General features: G+C 45.3%; 5 non-coding genes across 5 annotated transcripts; all 5 read right to left on the reverse strand.

The window, feature by feature from the left end:
• Positions 1-2,105: 2,105 nt before the first annotated feature.
• Positions 2,106-2,177, reverse strand: trnap-ugg (transfer RNA proline (anticodon UGG)). The gene has a single exon. It is a non-coding gene; the product is annotated as a tRNA-Pro (tRNA).
• Positions 2,178-4,964: 2,787 nt separating this feature from the next.
• Positions 4,965-5,036, reverse strand: trnap-ugg (transfer RNA proline (anticodon UGG)). Its single transcript has one exon. It is a non-coding gene; the product is annotated as a tRNA-Pro (tRNA).
• A 2,787-nt stretch (positions 5,037-7,823) lies between these two features.
• On the reverse strand, positions 7,824-7,895 carry trnap-ugg (transfer RNA proline (anticodon UGG)). The gene has a single exon. It is a non-coding gene; the product is annotated as a tRNA-Pro (tRNA).
• Positions 7,896-12,278: 4,383 nt separating this feature from the next.
• Positions 12,279-12,349, reverse strand: trnap-cgg (transfer RNA proline (anticodon CGG)). The gene has a single exon. It is a non-coding gene; the product is annotated as a tRNA-Pro (tRNA).
• A 2,953-nt stretch (positions 12,350-15,302) lies between these two features.
• trnap-agg (transfer RNA proline (anticodon AGG)) lies at positions 15,303-15,374 on the reverse strand. The gene has a single exon. It is a non-coding gene; the product is annotated as a tRNA-Pro (tRNA).
• Between the last annotated feature and the right edge of the window lie 5,948 nt (positions 15,375-21,322).

Consider the following 21,322-nt stretch of genomic DNA (forward strand, 5'->3'; position numbering starts at 1 on the left):
AGCGTTGGACTAACTATCTTGTGAAACTTGTTTTGTGACACGGAGAGCTTGCTGGTTCTTACAGCCGAAGTTGGTACACCAAGACACCAAACCAAAGGTAGAAAGCGTGGATACCCTGAAAAGGGGCTTTTGTGATCATCAGACTAGCAGCAACACAGTCCTTAATCAGAGCTGGACTGTTGACATCATAAGATGGCATTGGACTAACGATGATGGATAGCTTGCTTGCGGCGTGGGTGTCCGAGCGCGACAGCCCTCAGATACAGAAGGACAAGTTGAGGAAAAAGCAAGGGCTCATCTTGGTTTGGAACCTTTCTGGAGAGAACCTCTTGAGAGCCAAGCAGCCAGATCATCATGAAGCTCGGTTGAGGTGACGAGCAAAAATTTCCTCGATTACATAAGGAAGAGTTAACTGCAAGGTAAGGGCTCATCAGGGATTTCAACCCGAGACATCTCTCACCCAACATTAGAATCATACCCCTAGACCAACGAGTGAAATAGCCTATCTGGTTGTTTTACCTCAACGTACTGTTATTTTTGTTCATTTAAACACGCACAGGTTAGCACTGGTTTTATTACAAAGCTGTGATGACGTAGAGAGTTCACAAGTTCTCGTCACCTAAGTTGGCCCTCCACGATGCTAACCAATAGTGAGACCAAACCGGAAAGGGGTTGTCCCTGACGCTGGACTTCCCTGAAAGGTGTCAGAGCAAAAGGGAAGCAGGGTATGGAAGAACAAGTCCACAGAAACACATGCACCTATTTGCAAATGGAACCTGCCCAAACTGCCTACCGGTGCTGCACCATGGACCATGGACCACTGGTGTTCCACTGTACCCTACAAATGTATGTCCTTACAGTTCTGCAGGTTCATGCTAATAGTTTGAGATGGTTGCACAAGACATTACTGTGAAAGATGTGAACGATGACGGAAAGCTTGCTCGTGGTGACTAGTATGACCAAAATGAAACTCTGTTACAGAAGGGCAAGTTGCGAAACAAGCAAGCTCTCACCTTGTTAGAACTCGTGAGAACCAAGCAGTCAAGCAAGAACCCAGCAGACAGCTCTTGGCGTTCGAGTAACTACATCGCGGTTGAATTGAAGAGCAGTAAGAGCTCATTCAGGATTTCAACCGGCGACATCTCACACACAAAGTCAGAATCAAATCCCTCGCCCGACCAGCTAAACGGCCAATCTGGCTGTTTCAACCTTAGTCCATGACACAAACCGTTTCAATGTAGTGGAATAGGTGCCTGCTACACATATTTTTGTTTTTTTCAGAGATCAATATGATATCGTTGAGCACTGGTTTTATTTCAAAGCTGTGATGACGAAGAGAGTTTGCAAGTTCTCATCACCGAAGTTGGTCCTCCAAGGCGCTAACCAGTAGGGAGACTAAACCTGAAAGGGGAGTCCTTGCAAATGGGCTTCCCTGAATAGTGTTTTGCGCAAAACGGTCCTCAGATTCAGAAGGGCATGTTCAGACAAAAGCAAGGGCTCGTATGGGATTTGAACCTGGCTAGAGAGAACCTCTTGACATTCACTGTGTCATGAAGCTCGGTTGCGGTGACGAGCAAAAAATTTCCTTGATTACAGAACGACGAGTTAACAGCAAGGAAAGGGCTCATTAGGGATTTCAACCCGGGACCACTCTCACCCAAAATTAGAATTAGACCCCTAGACCATCAAGCCAAAGTCCTCATCAGGCTGGTTTACCTCAAGGTACTTTTGTTTCGGTTCATTTCCACTTGCACAACCGTCATAACATAGACAAGACTAGACATCCTAGAAAGTTCTACTTTCCTTTCCGATATGGCTCCAAGCTTAGGTCACCACACTAGCCATTTCAATTTAGTGGTATCGGTGCCCGCTACAGTTATTTTTTGCTTTTGTCTTTAGAGATCAAAGTAACATGGCTGAGCACTGGTTTTATTACACAGCTAGGGTTGCGTGGTGAAACGGGCGTTCCCTAAATATGGGCTTCCCTGAAAGGTGTACTGAGCAAAACTGGGCTCGGCTGCAGAAGGACAAGCTTATTTGAACCTTCTTGGATCACTCACGAGCAAAGCAAGAAGCGAATACAGACCGTCCAGCTTGGAAAGCTTGGGCTCGTCCGAGAGTTGAACCCGGGACCTCTCGCACCCAAAGCGAGAATCATACCCCTAGACCAACGAGCCATACGAAGCCCACGAGGCACTATACCTTGCTAATATAGGTCCCTATCGTTCGGCGGGTTCACGCTCAACTTTTGAGGTAGTTGCACAAGATATTACTCTCTTAGAATTTTCAAGTCACCTATGCTTTTTTCAGGAATTATGTAGGGCTTTGCTGCTTTCGCTCTATTCAAACAGGGCTATAACTAATTGTTTTGGGAGATGGGAGATATCCCGAAGCAGGGTTTTTGATTCCCCAGAAAGTCGCAACAAGCTATCCCCTATCATAACCAGCAAAAAAAAAAAACACAAACAACAAAAAAAAACGTTGTTTATTTAGCCACGATTTATTACCACTGCAATAATTCCATCAACTACATTCTGTTGGCTAGGGGACATCCCCAACCAGTGCTCTTTAGAGTGATTTTGTCTGAATTATGTTATTTTTGTTATTCAGAGATGGACACTTCCAGGTACAATCCAAAGAACACAAAGGAAGCCAATATTAAGCGGTAGGAACTCGGAACTTACGTTGTCCTCATGGTTAGTGTGCAAGATGCTCCTTTCATCCTCTACTGGAACGTTGCTGAAAATGATTTCTTCTGGAATTTGCATTCCCTGAAAAGGGCCTCTGTGATAAGCAGTCAAGCATAAATGCGCTCCTTATTCACAGCTGGATTCTTCACATCACAAGATGGTCTCGGCCAGCGTTGGACTAACTATCTTGTGAAACTTGTTTTGTGACACGGAGAGCTTGCTGGTTCTTACAGCCGAAGTTGGTACACCAAGACACCAAACCAAAGGTAGAAAGCGTGGATACCCTGAAAAGGGGCTTTTGTGATCATCAGACTAGCAGCAACACAGTCCTTAATCAGAGCTGGACTGTTGACATCATAAGATGGCATTGGACTAACGATGATGGATAGCTTGCTTGCGGCGTGGGTGTCCGAGCGCGACAGCCCTCAGATACAGAAGGACAAGTTGAGGAAAAAGCAAGGGCTCATCTTGGTTTGGAACCTTTCTGGAGAGAACCTCTTGAGAGCCAAGCAGCCAGATCATCATGAAGCTCGGTTGAGGTGACGAGCAAAAATTTCCTCGATTACATAAGGAAGAGTTAACTGCAAGGTAAGGGCTCATCAGGGATTTCAACCCGAGACATCTCTCACCCAACATTAGAATCATACCCCTAGACCAACGAGTGAAATAGCCTATCTGGTTGTTTTACCTCAACGTACTGTTATTTTTGTTCATTTAAACACGCACAGGTTAGCACTGGTTTTATTACAAAGCTGTGATGACGTAGAGAGTTCACAAGTTCTCGTCACCTAAGTTGGCCCTCCACGATGCTAACCAATAGTGAGACCAAACCGGAAAGGGGTTGTCCCTGACGCTGGACTTCCCTGAAAGGTGTCAGAGCAAAAGGGAAGCAGGGTATGGAAGAACAAGTCCACAGAAACACATGCACCTATTTGCAAATGGAACCTGCCCAAACTGCCCACCGGTGCTGCACCATGGACCATGGACCACTGGTGTTCCACTGTACCCTACAAATGTATGTCCTTACAGTTCTGCAGGTTCATGCTAATAGTTTGAGATGGTTGCACAAGACATTACTGTGAAAGATGTGAACGATGACGGAAAGCTTGCTCGTGGTGACTAGTATGACCAAAATGAAACTCTGTTACAGAAGGGCAAGTTGCGAAACAAGCAAGCTCTCACCTTGTTAGAACTCGTGAGAACCAAGCAGTCAAGCAAGAACCCAGCAGACAGCTCTTGGCGTTCGAGTAACTACATCGCGGTTGAATTGAAGAGCAGTAAGAGCTCATTCAGGATTTCAACCGGCGACATCTCACACACAAAGTCAGAATCAAATCCCTCGCCCGACCAGCTAAACGGCCAATCTGGCTGTTTCAACCTTAGTCCATGACACAAACCGTTTCAATGTAGTGGAATAGGTGCCTGCTACACATATTTTTGTTTTTTTCAGAGATCAATATGATATCGTTGAGCACTGGTTTTATTTCAAAGCTGTGATGACGAAGAGAGTTTGCAAGTTCTCATCACCGAAGTTGGTCCTCCAAGGCGCTAACCAGTAGGGAGACTAAACCTGAAAGGGGAGTCCTTGCAAATGGGCTTCCCTGAATAGTGTTTTGCGCAAAACGGTCCTCAGATTCAGAAGGGCATGTTCAGACAAAAGCAAGGGCTCGTATGGGATTTGAACCTGGCTAGAGAGAACCTCTTGACATTCACTGTGTCATGAAGCTCGGTTGCGGTGACGAGCAAAAAATTTCCTTGATTACAGAACGACGAGTTAACAGCAAGGAAAGGGCTCATTAGGGATTTCAACCCGGGACCACTCTCACCCAAAATTAGAATTAGACCCCTAGACCATCAAGCCAAAGTCCTCATCAGGCTGGTTTACCTCAAGGTACTTTTGTTTCGGTTCATTTCCACTTGCACAACCGTCATAACATAGACAAGACTAGACATCCTAGAAAGTTCTACTTTCCTTTCCGATATGGCTCCAAGCTTAGGTCACCACACTAGCCATTTCAATTTAGTGGTATCGGTGCCCGCTACAGTTATTTTTTGCTTTTGTCTTTAGAGATCAAAGTAACATGGCTGAGCACTGGTTTTATTACACAGCTAGGGTTGCGTGGTGAAACGGGCGTTCCCTAAATATGGGCTTCCCTGAAAGGTGTACTGAGCAAAACTGGGCTCGGCTGCAGAAGGACAAGCTTATTTGAACCTTCTTGGATCACTCACGAGCAAAGCAAGAAGCGAATACAGACCGTCCAGCTTGGAAAGCTTGGGCTCGTCCGAGAGTTGAACCCGGGACCTCTCGCACCCAAAGCGAGAATCATACCCCTAGACCAACGAGCCATACGAAGCCCACGAGGCACTATACCTTGCTAATATAGGTCCCTATCGTTCGGCGGGTTCACGCTCAACTTTTGAGGTAGTTGCACAAGATATTACTCTCTTAGAATTTTCAAGTCACCTATGCTTTTTTCAGGAATTATGTAGGGCTTTGCTGCTTTCGCTCTATTCAAACAGGGCTATAACTAATTGTTTTGGGAGATGGGAGATATCCCGAAGCAGGGTTTTTGATTCCCCAGAAAGTCGCAACAAGCTATCCCCTATCATAACCAGCAAAAAAAAAAAAACACAAACAACAAAAAAAACGTTGTTTATTTAGCCACGATTTATTACCACTGCAATAATTCCATCAACTACATTCTGTTGGCTAGGGGACATCCCCAACCAGTGCTCTTTAGAGTGATTTTGTCTGAATTATGTTATTTTTGTTATTCAGAGATGGACACTTCCAGGTACAATCCAAAGAACACAAAGGAAGCCAATATTAAGCGGTAGGAACTCGGAACTTACGTTGTCCTCATGGTTAGTGTGCAAGATGCTCCTTTCATCCTCTACTGGAACGTTGCTGAAAATGATTTCTTCTGGAATTTGCATTCCCTGAAAAGGGCCTCTGTGATAAGCAGTCAAGCATAAATGCGCTCCTTATTCACAGCTGGATTCTTCACATCACAAGATGGTCTCGGCCAGCGTTGGACTAACTATCTTGTGAAACTTGTTTTGTGACACGGAGAGCTTGCTGGTTCTTACAGCCGAAGTTGGTACACCAAGACACCAAACCAAAGGTAGAAAGCGTGGATACCCTGAAAAGGGGCTTTTGTGATCATCAGACTAGCAGCAACACAGTCCTTAATCAGAGCTGGACTGTTGACATCATAAGATGGCATTGGACTAACGATGATGGATAGCTTGCTTGCGGCGTGGGTGTCCGAGCGCGACAGCCCTCAGATACAGAAGGACAAGTTGAGGAAAAAGCAAGGGCTCATCTTGGTTTGGAACCTTTCTGGAGAGAACCTCTTGAGAGCCAAGCAGCCAGATCATCATGAAGCTCGGTTGAGGTGACGAGCAAAAATTTCCTCGATTACATAAGGAAGAGTTAACTGCAAGGTAAGGGCTCATCAGGGATTTCAACCCGAGACATCTCTCACCCAACATTAGAATCATACCCCTAGACCAACGAGTGAAATAGCCTATCTGGTTGTTTTACCTCAACGTACTGTTATTTTTGTTCATTTAAACACGCACAGGTTAGCACTGGTTTTATTACAAAGCTGTGATGACGTAGAGAGTTCACAAGTTCTCGTCACCTAAGTTGGCCCTCCACGATGCTAACCAATAGTGAGACCAAACCGGAAAGGGGTTGTCCCTGACGCTGGACTTCCCTGAAAGGTGTCAGAGCAAAAGGGAAGCAGGGTATGGAAGAACAAGTCCACAGAAACACATGCACCTATTTGCAAATGGAACCTGCCCAAACTGCCTACCGGTGCTGCACCATGGACCATGGACCACTGGTGTTCCACTGTACCCTACAAATGTATGTCCTTACAGTTCTGCAGGTTCATGCTAATAGTTTGAGATGGTTGCACAAGACATTACTGTGAAAGATGTGAACGATGACGGAAAGCTTGCTCGTGGTGACTAGTATGACCAAAATGAAACTCTGTTACAGAAGGGCAAGTTGCGAAACAAGCAAGCTCTCACCTTGTTAGAACTCGTGAGAACCAAGCAGTCAAGCAAGAACCCAGCAGACAGCTCTTGGCGTTCGAGTAACTACATCGCGGTTGAATTGAAGAGCAGTAAGAGCTCATTCAGGATTTCAACCGGCGACATCTCACACACAAAGTCAGAATCAAATCCCTCGCCCGACCAGCTAAACGGCCAATCTGGCTGTTTCAACCTTAGTCCATGACACAAACCGTTTCAATGTAGTGGAATAGGTGCCTGCTACACATATTTTTGTTTTTTTCAGAGATCAATATGATATCGTTGAGCACTGGTTTTATTTCAAAGCTGTGATGACGAAGAGAGTTTGCAAGTTCTCATCACCGAAGTTGGTCCTCCAAGGCGCTAACCAGTAGGGAGACTAAACCTGAAAGGGGAGTCCTTGCAAATGGGCTTCCCTGAATAGTGTTTTGCGCAAAACGGTCCTCAGATTCAGAAGGGCATGTTCAGACAAAAGCAAGGGCTCGTATGGGATTTGAACCTGGCTAGAGAGAACCTCTTGACATTCACTGTGTCATGAAGCTCGGTTGCGGTGACGAGCAAAAAATTTCCTTGATTACAGAACGACGAGTTAACAGCAAGGAAAGGGCTCATTAGGGATTTCAACCCGGGACCACTCTCACCCAAAATTAGAATTAGACCCCTAGACCATCAAGCCAAAGTCCTCATCAGGCTGGTTTACCTCAAGGTACTTTTGTTTCGGTTCATTTCCACTTGCACAACCGTCATAACATAGACAAGACTAGACATCCTAGAAAGTTCTACTTTCCTTTCCGATATGGCTCCAAGCTTAGGTCACCACACTAGCCATTTCAATTTAGTGGTATCGGTGCCCGCTACAGTTATTTTTTGCTTTTGTCTTTAGAGATCAAAGTAACATGGCTGAGCACTGGTTTTATTACACAGCTAGGGTTGCGTGGTGAAACGGGCGTTCCCTAAATATGGGCTTCCCTGAAAGGTGTACTGAGCAAAACTGGGCTCGGCTGCAGAAGGACAAGCTTATTTGAACCTTCTTGGATCACTCACGAGCAAAGCAAGAAGCGAATACAGACCGTCCAGCTTGGAAAGCTTGGGCTCGTCCGAGAGTTGAACCCGGGACCTCTCGCACCCAAAGCGAGAATCATACCCCTAGACCAACGAGCCATACGAAGCCCACGAGGCACTATACCTTGCTAATATAGGTCCCTATCGTTCGGCGGGTTCACACTCAACTTTTGAGGTAGTTGCACAAGATATTACTCTCTTAGAATTTTCAAGTCACCTATGCTTTTTTCAGGAATTATGTAGGGCTTTGCTGCTTTCGCTCTATTCAAACAGGGCTATAACTAATTGTTTTGGGAGATGGGAGATATCCCGAAGCAGGGTTTTTGATTCCCCAGAAAGTCGCAACAAGCTATCCCCTATCATAACCAGCAAAAAAAAAAAAAACAAACAACAAAAAAAACGTTGTTTATTTAGCCACGATTTATTACCACTGCAATAATTCCATCAACTACATTCTGTTGGCTAGGGGACATCCCCAACCAGTGCTCTTTAGAGTGATTTTGTCTGAATTAGGTTATTTTTGTTATTCAGAGATGGACACTTCCAGGTACAATCCAAAGAACACAAAGGAAGCCAATATTAAGCGGTAGGAACTCGGAACTTACGTTGTCCTCATGGTTAGTGTGCAAGATGCTCCTTTCATCCTCTACTGGAACGTTGCTGAAAATGATTTCTTCTGGAATTTGCATTCCCTGAAAAGGGCCTCTGTGATAAGCAGTCAAGCATAAATGCGCTCCTTATTCACAGCTGGATTCTTCACATCACAAGATGGTCTCGGCCAGCGTTGGACTAACTATCTTGTGAAACTTGTTTTGTGACACGGAGAGCTTGCTGGTTCTTACAGCCGAAGTTGGTACACCAAGACACCAAACCAGAGGTAGAAAGCGTGGATACCCTGAAAAGGGGCTTTTGTGATCATCAGACTAGCAGCAACACAGTCCTTAATCAGAGCTGGACTGTTGACATCATAAGATGGCATTGGACTAACGATGATGGATAGCTTGCTTGCGGCGTGGGTGTCCGAGCGCGACAGCCCTCAGATACAGAAGGACAAGTTGAGGAAAAAGCAAGGGCTCATCTTGGTTTGGAACCTTTCTGGAGAGAACCTCTTGAGAGCCAAGCAGCCAGATCATCATGAAGCTCGGTTGAGGTGACGAGCAAAAATTTCCTCGATTACATAAGGAAGAGTTAACTGCAAGGTAAGGGCTCATCAGGGATTTCAACCCGAGACATCTCTCACCCAACATTAGAATCATACCCCTAGACCAACGAGTGAAATAGCCTATCTGGTTGTTTTACCTCAACGTACTGTTATTTTTGTTCATTTAAACACGCACAGGTTAGCACTGGTTTTATTACAAAGCTGTGATGACGTAGAGAGTTCACAAGTTCTCGTCACCTAAGTTGGCCCTCCACGATGCTAACCAATAGTGAGACCAAACCGGAAAGGGGTTGTCCCTGACGCTGGACTTCCCTGAAAGGTGTCAGAGCAAAAGGGAAGCAGGGTATGGAAGAACAAGTCCACAGAAACACATGCACCTATTTGCAAATGGAACCTGCCCAAACTGCCCACCGGTGCTGCACCATGGACCATGGACCACTGGTGTTCCACTGTACCCTACAAATGTATGTCCTTACAGTTCTGCAGGTTCATGCTAATAGTTTGAGATGGTTGCACAACACATTACTGTGAAAGATGTGAACGATGCCGGAAAGCTTGCTCGTGGTGACTAGTATGACCAAAATGAAACTCTGTTACAGAAGGGCAAGTTGCGAAACAAGCAAGCTCTCACCTTGCTAGAACTCGTGAGAACCAAGCAGTCAAGCAAGAACCAAGCAGACAGCTCTTGGCGTTCGAGTAACTACATCGCGGTTGAATTGAAGAGCAGTAAGAGCTCATTCAGGATTTCAACCGGCGACATCTCACACACAAAGTCAGAATCAAATCCCTCGCCCCGACCAGCTAAACGGCCAATCTGGCTGTTTCAACCTTAGTCCATGACACAAACCGTTTCAATGTAGTGGAATAGGTGCCTGCTACACATATTTTTGTTTTTTTTCAGAGATCAATATGATATCGTTGAGCACTGGTTTTATTTCAAAGCTGTGATGACGAAGAGAGTTTGCAAGTTCTCATCACCGAAGTTGGTCCTCCAAGGCGCTAACCAGTAGGGAGACTAAACCTGAAAGGGGAGTCCTTGCAAATGGGCTTCCCTGAATAGTGTTTTGCGCAAAACGGTCCTCAGATTCAGAAGGGCATGTTCAGACAAAAGCAAGGGCTCGTATGGGATTTGAACCTGGCTAGAGAGAACCTCTTGACATTCACTGTGTCATGAAGCTCGGTTGCGGTGACGAGCAAAAAATTTCCTTGATTACAGAACGACGAGTTAACAGCAAGGAAAGGGCTCATTAGGGATTTCAACCCGGTACCACTCTCACCCAAAATTAGAATTATACCCCTAGACCGTCAAGCCAAAGTCCTCATCAGGCTGGTTTTACCTCAAGGTACTTTTGTTTCGGCTCATTTCCACTTGCACAACTGTCATAACATAGACAAGACTAGACATCCTAGAAAGTTCTACTTTCCTTTCCGATATGGCTCCAAGCTTAGGTCACCACACTAGCCATTTCAATTTAGTGGTATCGGTGCCCGCTACAGTTATTTTTTGCTTTTGTCTTTAGAGATCAAAGTAACATGGCTGAGCACTGGTTTTATTACACAGCTAGGGTTGCGTGGTGAAACGGGCGTTCCCTAAATATGGGCTTCCCTGAAAGGTGTACTGAGCAAAACTGGGCTCGGCTGCAGAAGGACAAGCTTATTTGAACCTTCTTGGATCACTCACGAACAAAGCAAGAAGCGAATACAGACCTGTCCAGCTTGGAAAGCTTGGGCTCGTCCGGGAGTAAAATAAAACCTGGGACCTCTCACACCCAAAGCGAGAATCATACCCCTAGACCAACGAGCCATACGAAGCCCACGAGGCACTGTACCTTGCTAATATAGGTCCCTATCGTTCGGCGGGTTCACGCTCAACTTTTGAAGTAGTTGCACAAGATATTACTCTCTTAGAATTTTCAAGTCACCTATGCTTTTTTCAGGAAATATGTAGGGCTTTGCTGCTTTCGCTCTATTCAAACAGGGCTATAACTAATTGTTTTGGGAGATGGGAGATATCCCGAAGCAGGGTTTTTGATTCCCCAGAAAGTCGCAACAAGCTATCCCCTATCATAACCAGCAAAAAAAAAAAAAACAAACAACTAAAAAAACGTTGTTTATTTAGCCACGATTTATTACCACTGCAATAATTCCATCAACTACATTCTGTTGGCTAGGGGACATCCCCAACCAGTGCTCTTTAGAGTGATTTTCTCTGAATTAGGTTATTTTTTGTTATTCAGAGATGGACACTTCCAGGTACAATCCAAAGAACACAAAGGAAGCCAATATTAAGCGGTAGGAACTCGGAACTTACGTTGTCTCATGGTTAGTTGTGCAAGATGCTCCTTTCATCCTCTACTGAAACGTTGCTGAAAATGAATTTCTTCTGGAATTTGCATTCCCTGAAAAGGGCCTCTGTGATAAGCAGTCAAGCATAAATGCGCTCCTTATTCACAGCTGGATTCTTCACATCACAAGATGGTCTCGGCCAGCGTTGGACTAACTATCTTGTGAAACTTGTTTTGTGACACGGAGAGCTTGCTGGTTCTTACAGCCGAAGTTGGTACACCAAGACACCAAACCAAAGGTAGAAAGCGTGGATACCCTGAAAAGGGGCTTTTGTGATCATCAGACTAGCAGCAACACAGTCCTTAATCAGAGCTGGACTATTGACATCATAAGATGGCATTGGACTAACGATGATGGATAGCTTGCTTGCGGCGTGGGTGTCCGAGCGCGACAGCCCTCAGATACAGAAGGACAAGTTGAGGAAAAAGCAAGGGCTCATCTTGGTTTGGAACCTTTCTGGAGAGAACCTCTTGAGAGCCAAGCAGCCAGATCATCATGAAGCTCGGTTGAGGTGACGAGCAAAAATTTCCTCGATTACATAAGGAAGAGTTAACTGCAAGGTAAGGGCTCATCAGGGATTTCAACCCGAGACATCTCTCACCCAACATTAGAATCATACCCCTAGACCAACGAGTGAAATAGCCTATCTGGTTGTTTTACCTCAACGTACTGTTATTTTTGTTCATTTAAACACGCACAGGTTAGCACTGGTTTTATTACAAAGCTGTGATGACGTAGAGAGTTCACAAGTTCTCGTCACCTAAGTTGGCCCTCCACGATGCTAACCAATAGTGAGACCAAACCGGAAAGGGGTTTTCCCTGACGCTGGACTTCCCTGAAAGGTGTCAGAGCAAAAAAGTAAGCAGGGTATGGAAGAACAAGTCCACAGAAACACATGCACCTATTTGCAAATGGAACCTCTCATGAACTAAACAGCCAGGCAACCCTGAGGTAGAGTATTCGACATAACGCTTGGGCTCATCCGGGATTTGAACCCGGACCTCTCGCACCCGAAGCGAGAATCATACCACTAGACCAACGAGCCAAACTGCCCACCGGTGCTGCGCCATGGACCACTGGTGTTCCACTGTACCCTACAAATGTATTGTCCTTACAGTTCTGCAGGTTCATGCTAATAGTTTGAGATGGTTGCACAAGACATTACAGTGAAAGATGTGAACGATGACGGATAGCTTGCTCGTGGTGACTAGTATGACCAAATGAAACTCTGTTACAGAAGGGCAAGTTGCGAAACAAGCAAGCTCTCACCTTGCTAGAACTCGTGAGAACCAAGCAGTCAAGCAAGAACCAAGCAGACAGCTCTTGGCGTTCGAGTAACTACATCGCGGTTGAATTGAAGAGCTATAGTTCCCTCGATTACAGAGGGACAAGTTAAAACGAAGGTAAGAGCTCATTCAGGAATTCAACCGGCGACATCGCACACACAAAGTCAGAATCAAATCCCTCGCCCGACCAGTCTAAACGGCCAATCTGGCTGTTTCAACCTTAGTCCATGACACAAACCGTTTCAATGTAGTGGAATAGGTGCCTGCTACACATATTTTTGTTTTTTTTCAGAGATCAATATGATATCGTTGAGCACTGGTTTTATTTCAAAGCTGTTGATGACGAAGAGAGTTTGCAAGTTCTCATCACCGAAGGTTGGTCCTCCAAGGCGCATACCAGTAGGGAGACTAAACCTGAAAGGGGAAGTCCTTGCAAATGGGCTTCCCTGAATAGTGTTTTGCGCAAAACGGTCCTCAGATTTCAGAAGGGCATGTTCAGACAAAAGCAAGGGCTCGTATGGGATTTGAACCTGGCTAGAGAGAACCTCTTGACATTCACTGTGTCATGAAGCTCGGTTGCGGGTGACGAGCAAAAAATTTCCTTGATTACAGAACGACGAGTTAACAGCAAGGAAAGGGCTCATTAGGGATTTCAACCCGGGACCACTCTCACCCAAAATTAGAATTAGACCCCTAGACCATCAAGCCAAAGTCCTCATCAGGCTGGTTTACCTCAAGGTACTTTTGTTTCGGTTCATTTCCACTTGCACAACCGTCATAACATAGACAAGACTAGACATCCTAGAAAGTTCTACTTTCCTTTCCGATATGGCTCCAAGCTTAGGTCACCACACTAGCCATTTCAATTTAGTGGTATCGGTGCCCGCTACAGTTATTTTTTGCTTTTGTCTTTAGAGATCAAAGTAAACATGGCTGAGCACTGGTTTTATTACACAGCTAGGGTTGCGTGGTGAAACGGGCGTTCCCTAAATATGGGCTTCCCTGAAAGGTGTACTGAGCAAAACTGGGCTCGGCTGCAGAAGGACAAGCTTATTTGAACCTTCTTGGATCACTCACGAACAAAGCAAGAAGCGAATACAGACCGTCCAGCTTGGAAAGCTTGGGCTCGTCCGGGAGTAAAATAAAACCCGGGACCTCTCGCACCCAAAGCGAGAATCATACCCCTAGACCAACGAGCCATACGAAGCCCACGAGGCACTATACCTTGCTAATATAGGTCCCTATCGTTCGGACGGGTTCGCGCTCAACTTTTGAGGTAGTTGCACAAGATATTACTCTCTTAGAATTTTCAAGTCACCTATGCTTTTTTCAGGAATTATGTAGGGCTTGCTGCTTTCGCTCTATTCAAACAGGGCTATAACTAATTGTTTTGGGAGATGGGAGATATCCCGAAGCAGGGTTTTTGATTCCCCAGAAAGTCGCACAAGCTATCCCCTATCATAACCAGCAAAAAAAACAAAACAAACAACAAAAAAAAACGTTGTTTATTTAGCCACGATTTATTACCACTGCAATAATTCCATCAACTACATTCTGTTGGCTAGGGGACATCCCCAAACAGTGCTCTTTAGAGTGATTTTGTCTGAATTAGGTTATTTTTGTTATTCAGAGATGGACACTTCCAGGTACAATCCAAAGAACACAAAGGAAGCCAATATTAAGCGGTAGGAACTCGGAACTTACGTTGTCCTCATGGTTTAGTGTGCAAGATGCTCCTTTCATCCTCTACTGGAACGTTGCTGAAAATGATTTCTTCTGGAATTTGCATTCCCTGAAAAGGGCCTCTGTGATAAGCAGTCAAGCATAAATGCGCTCCTTATTCACAGCTGGATTCTTCACATCACAAGATGGTCTCGGCCAGCGTTGGACTAACTATCTTGTGAAACTTGTTTTGTGACACGGAGAGCTTGCTGGTTCTTACAGCCGAAGTTGGTACACCAAGACACCAAACCAAAGGTAGAAAAGCGTGGATACCCTGAAAAGGGGCTTTTGTGATCATCAGACTAGCAGCAACACAGTCCTTAATCAGAGCTGGACTGTTGACATCATAAGATGGCATTGGACTAACGATGATGGATAGCTTGCTTGCGGGCGTGGGTGTCCGAGCGCGACAGCCCTCAGATACAGAAGGACAAGTTGAGGAAAAAGCAAGGGCTCATCTGGTTTGGAAACCTTTCTGGAGAGAACCTCTTGAGAGCCAAGCAGCCAGATCATCATGAAGCTCGGTTGAGGTGACGAGCAAAATTTCCTCGATTACATAAGGAAGAGTTAACTGCAAGGTAAGGGCTCATCAGGGATTTCAACCCGAGACATCTCTCACCCAACATTAGAATCATACCCCTAGACCAACGAGTGAAATAGCCTATCTGGTTGTTTTACCTCAACGTACTGTTATTTTTGTTCATTTAAACACGCACAGGTTAGCACTGTTTTATTACAAAGCTGTGATGACGTAGAGAGTTCACAAGTTCTCGTCACCTAAGTTGGCCCTCCACGATGCTAACCAATAGTGAGACCAAACCGGAAGGGGTTTTCCCTGACGCTTGGACTTCCCTGAAAGGTGTCAGAGCAAAAGGTAAGCAGGGTATGGAAGAACAAGTCCACAGAAACACATGCACCTATTTGCAAATGGAACCTCTCATGAACTAAACAGCCAGGCAAACCTGAGGTAGACTATTCGACATAACGCTTGGGCTCATCCGGGATTTGTACCCGGGACCTCTCGCACCCTAAGCGAGAATCATACCACTAGACCAACGAGCCAAAACTGCCCACTGGTGCTGCGCCATGGACCACTGGTGTTCCACTGTACCCTACAAATGTATGTCCTTACAGTTCTGCAGGTTCATGCTAATAGTTTGAGATGGTTGCACAAGACATTACTGTGAAAGATGTGAACGATGACGGATAGCTTTGCTCGTGGTGACTAGTATGACCAAAATGAAACTCTGTTACAGAAGGGCAAGTTGCGAAACAAGCAAGCTCTCACCTTGCTAGAACTCGTGAGAACCAAGCAGTCAAGCAAGAACAAGCAGACAGCTCTTGGCGTTCGAGTAACTACATCGCGGTTGAATTGAAGAGCTATAGTTCCCTCGATTACAGAGGGACAAGTTAAAACGAAGGTAAGAGCTCATTCAGGAATTCAACCGGCGACATCGCACACACAAAGTCAGAATCAAATCCCTCGCCCGACCAGCTAAACGGCCAATCTGGCTGTTTCAACCTTAGTCCATGACACAAACCGTTTCAATGTAGTGGAATAGGTGCCTGCTACACATATTTTTAGTTTTTTTCAGAGATCAATATGATATCGTTGAGCACTGGTTTTATTTCAAAGCTGTGATGACGAAGAGAGTTTGCAAGTTCTCATCACCGAAGTTGGTCCTCCAAGGCGCTAACCAGTAGGGAGACCTAAACCTGAAAGGGGAGTCCTTGCAAATGGGCTTCCCTGAATAGTGTTTTGCGCAAAACGGTCCTCAGATTCAGAAGGGCATGTTCAGACAAAAGCAAGGGCTCGTATGGGATTTGAACCTGGCTAGAGAGAACCTCTTGACATTCACTGTGTCATGAAGCTCGGTTGCGGTGACGAGCAAAAAATTTCCTTGATTACAGAACGACGAGTTAACAGCAAGGAAAGGGCTCATTAGGGATTTCAACCGGGACCACTCTCACCCAAAATTAGAATTAGACCCCTAGACCATCAAGCCAAAGTCCTCATCAGGCTGGTTTACCTCAAGGTACTTTTGTTTCGGTTCATTTCCACTTGCACAACCGTCATAACATAGACAAGACTAGACATCCTAGAAAAGTTCTACTTTCCTTTCCGATATGGCTCCAAGCTTAGGTCACCACACTAGCCATTTCAATTTAGTGGTATCGGTGCCCGCTACAGTTATTTTTTGCTTTTGTCTCTTAGAGATCAAAGTAACATGGCTGAGCACTGGTTTTATTACACAGCTAGGGTTGCGTGGTGGAAACGGGCGTTCCCTAAATATGGGCTTCCCTGAAAGGTGTACTGAGCAAAACTGGGCTCGGCTGCAGAAGGACAAGCTTATTTGAACCTTCTTGGATCACTCACGAACAAAGCAAGAAGCGAATACAGACCGTCCAGCTTGGAAAGCTTGGGCTCGTCCGGGAGTAAAATAAAACCCGGGACCTCTCGCACCCAAAGCGAGAATCATACCCCTAGACCAACAGCCATACGAAGCCCACGAGGCACTATACCTTGCTAATATAGGTCCCTATCGTTCGGCGGGTTCACGCTCAACTTTTGAGGTAGTTGCACAAGATATTACTCTCTTAGAATTTTCAAGTCACCTATGCTTTTTTCAGGAATTATGTAGGGCTTTGCTGCTTTCGCTCTATTCAAACAGGGCTATAACTAATTGTTTTGGGAGATGGGAGATATCCCGAAGCAGGGTTTTTGATTCCCCAGAAAGTCGCCACAAGCTATCCCCTATCATAACCAGCAAAAAAAAAAAAAAAACAACAAAAAAAACGTTGTTTATTTAGCCACGATTTATTACCACTGCAATAATTCCATCAACTACATTCTGTTGGCTAGGGCACATCCCCAACCAGTGCTCTTTAGAGGTGATTTTGTCTGAATTAGGTTATTTTTTGTATTCAGAGATGGACACTTCCAGGTACAATCCAAAGAACACAAAGGAAGCCAATATTAAGCGGTAGGAACTCGGAACTTACGTTGTCCTCGTGGTTAGTGTGCAAGATGCTCCTTTCATCCTCTACTGGAACGTTGCTGAAAATGATTCTTCTGGAATTTGCATTCCCTGAAAAGGGCCTCTGTGATAAGCAGTCAAGCATAAATGCGCTCCTTATTCACAGCTGGATTCTTCACATCACAAGATGGTCTCGGCCAGCGTTGGACTAACTATCTTGTGAAACTTGTTTTGTGACACGGAGAGCTTGCTGGTTCTTACAGCCGAAGTTGGTACACCAAGACACCAAACCAAAGGTAGAAAGCGTGGATACCCTGAAAAGGGGCTTTTGTGATCATCAGACTAGCATCAACACAGTCCTTAATCAGAGCTGGACTGTTGACATCATAAGATGGCATTGGACTAACGATGATGGATAGCTTGCTTGCGGCGTGGGTGTCCGAGCGCGACAGCCCTCAGATACAGAAGGACAAGTTGAGGAAAAAGCAAGGGCTCATCTTGGTTTGGAACCTTTCTGGAGAGAACCTCTTGAGAGCCAAGCAGCCAGATCATCATGAAGCTCGGTTGAGGTGACGAGCAAAAATTTCCTCGATTACATAAGGAAGAGTTAACTGCAAGGTAAGGGCTCATCAGGGATTTCAACCCGAGACATCTCTCACCCAACATTAGAATCATACCCCTAGACCAACGAGTGAAATAGCCTATCTGGTTGTTTTACCTCAACGTACTGTTATTTTTGTTCATTTAAACACGCACAGGTTAGCACTGGTTTTATTACAAAGCTGTGATGACGTAGAGAGTTCACAAGTTCTCGTCACCTAAGTTGGCCCTCCACGATGCTAACCAATAGTGAGACCAAACCGGAAAGGGGTTGTCCCTGACGCTGGACTTCCCTGAAAGGTGTCAGAGCAAAAGGAGAAGGGTATGGAGAACAAGTCCACAGAAACACATGCACCTATTTGCAAATGGAACCTCTCATGAACTAACGCCACATGAGGTAGACATTCCACATAACGCTTGGGCTCATCCGGGATTTGAACCCGGGACCTCTCGCACCCAAGCGAGAATCATACCACTAGACCAACGGCCTGCCACCATTGCTGCGCCATGGACCACTGGTGTTCCACTGTACCCTACAAATGTATGTCCTTACAGTTCTGCAGGTTCATGCTAATAGTTTGAGATGGTTGCACAAGACATTACTGTGAAAGATGTGAACGATGACGGATAGCTTGCTCGTGGTGACTAGTATGACCAAAATGAAACTCTGTTACAGAAGGGCAAGTTGCGAAACAAGCAAGCTCTCACCTTGCTAGAACTCGTGAGAACCAAGCAGTCAAGCAAGAACCAAGCAGACAGCTCTTGGCGTTCGAGTAACTACATCGCGTTGAATTGAAGAGCTTGTTATTACAGAGCAGTTAAAGAGTAAGAGCTCATTCAGGATTTCAACCGGCGACATCTCACACACAAAGTCAGAATCAAATCCCTCGCCCGACCAGCTAAACGGCCAATCTGGCTGTTTCAACCTTAGTCCATGACACAAACCGTTTCAATGTAGTGGAATAGGTGCCTGCTACACATATTTTTGTTTTTTTCAGAGATCAATATGATATCGTTGAGCACTGGTTTTATTTCAAAGCTGTGATGACGAAGAGAGTTTGCAAGTTCTCATCACCGAAGTTGGTCCTCCAAGGCGCTAACCAGTAGGGAGACTAAACCTGAAAGGGGAGTCCTTGCAAATGGGCTTCCCTGAATAGTGTTTTGCGCAAAACGGTCCTCAGATTCAGAAGGGCATGTTCAGACAAAAGCAAGGGCTCGTATGGGATTTGAACCTGGCTAGAGAGAACCTCTTGACATTCACTGTGTCATGAAGCTCGGTTGCGGTGACGAGCAAAAAATTTCCTTGATTACAGAACGACGAGTTAACAGCAAGGAAAGGGCTCATTAGGGATTTCAACCCGGGACCACTCTCACCCAAAATTAGAATTATACCCCTAGACCATCAAGCCAAAGTCCTCATCAGGCTGGTTTACCTCAAGTACTTTTGTTTCGGTTCATTCCACTTGCACAACCGTCATAACATAGACAAGACTAGACATCCTAGAAAGTTCTACTTTCCTTTCCGATATGGCTCCAAGCTTAGGTCACCACACTAGCCATTTCAATTTAGTGGTATCGGTGCCCGCTACAGTTATTTTTTTGCTTTTGTCTTTAGAGATCAAAGTAACATGGCTGAGCACTGGTTTTATTACACAGCTAGGGTTGCGTGGTGAAACGGGCGTTCCCTAAATATGGGCTTCCCTGAAAGGTGTACTGAGCAAAACTGGGCTCGGCTGCAGAAGGACAAGCTTATTTGAACCTTCTTGGATCACTCACGAACAAAGCAAGAAGCGAATACAGACCGTCCAGCTTGGAAAGCTTGGGCTCGTCCGGGAGTAAAATAAAACCCGGGACCTCTCGCACCCAAAGCGAGAATCATACCCCTAGACCAACGAGCCATACGAAGCCCACGAGGCACTATACCTTGCTAATATAGGTCCCTATCGTTCGGCGGGTTCACGCTCAACTTTTGAGGTAGTTGCACAAGATATTACTCTCTTAGAATTTTCAAGTCACCTATGCTTTTTTCAGGAATTATGTAGGGCTTTGCTGCTTTCGCTCTATTCAAACAGGGCTATAACTAATTGTTTTGGGAGATGGGAGATATCCCGAAGCAGGGTTTTTGATTCCCCAGAAAGTCGCAACAAGCTATCCCCTATCATAACCAGCAAAAAAAAAAAAAAAACAACAAAAAAAAACGTTGTTTATTTAGCCACGATTTATTACCACTGCAATAATTCCATCAACTACATTCTGTTGGCTAGGGGACATCCCCAACCAGTGCTCTTTAGAGTGATTTTGTCTGAATTAGGTTATTTTTGTTATTCAGAGATGGACACTTCCAGGTACAATCCAAAGAACACAAAGGAAGCCAATATTAAGCGGTAGGAACTCGAACTTACGTTGTCCTCATGGTTAGTGTGCAAGATGCTCCTTTCATCCTCTACTGGAACGTTGCTGAAAATGATTTCTTCTGGAATTTGCATTCCCTGAAAAGGGCCTCTGTGATAAGCAGTCAGCATAAATGCGCTCCTTATTCACAGCTGGATTCTTCACATCACAAGATGGTCTCGGCCAGCGTTGGACTAACTATCTTGTGAAACTTGTTTTGTGACACGGAGAGCTTGCTGGTTCTTACAGCCGAAGTTGGTACACCAAGACACCAAACCAGGTAGAAAGCGTGGATACCCTGAAAAGGGGCTTTTGTGATCATCAGACTAGCATCAACACAGTCCTTAATCAGAGCTGGACTGTTGACATCATAAGATGGCATTGGACTAACGATGATGGATAGCTTGCTTGCGGCGTGGGTGTCCGAGCGCGACAGCCCTCAGATACAGAAGGACAAGTTGAGGAAAAAGCAAGGGCTCATCTTGGTTTGGAACCTTTCTGGAGAGAACCTCTTGAGAGCCAAGCAGCCAGATCATCATGAAGCTCGGTTGAGGTGACGAGCAAAAATTTCCTCGATTACATAAGGAAGAGTTAACTGCAAGGTAAGGGCTCATCAGGGATTTCAACCCGAGACATCTCTCACCCAACATTAGAATCATACCCCTAGACCAACGAGTGAAATAGCCTATCTGGTTGTTTTACCTCAACGTACTGTTATTTTTGTTCATTTAAACACGCACAGGTTAGCACTGGTTTTATTACAAAGCTGTGATGACGTAGAGAGTTCACAAGTTCTCGTCACCTAAGTTGGCCCTCCACGATGCTAACCAATAGTGAGACCAAACCGAAAGGGGTTGTCCCTGACGCTGGACTTCCCTGAAAGGTGTCAGAGCAAAAGGAAGCAGGGTATGGAAGAACAAGTCCACAGAAACACATGCACCTATTTGCAAATGGAACCTCTCTGAACTAAACAGGCCAAGCAAACCTGAGGTAGACTATTCCACATAACGCTTGGGCTCATCCGGGATTTGAACCCGGGAA

The sequence above is a fragment of the Ictalurus punctatus genome, unplaced genomic scaffold, assembly GCF_001660625.3.
Source record: "Ictalurus punctatus breed USDA103 unplaced genomic scaffold, Coco_2.0 tig00163687, whole genome shotgun sequence".
In the NCBI taxonomy this organism is placed as follows: domain Eukaryota; kingdom Metazoa; phylum Chordata; class Actinopteri; order Siluriformes; family Ictaluridae; genus Ictalurus; species Ictalurus punctatus.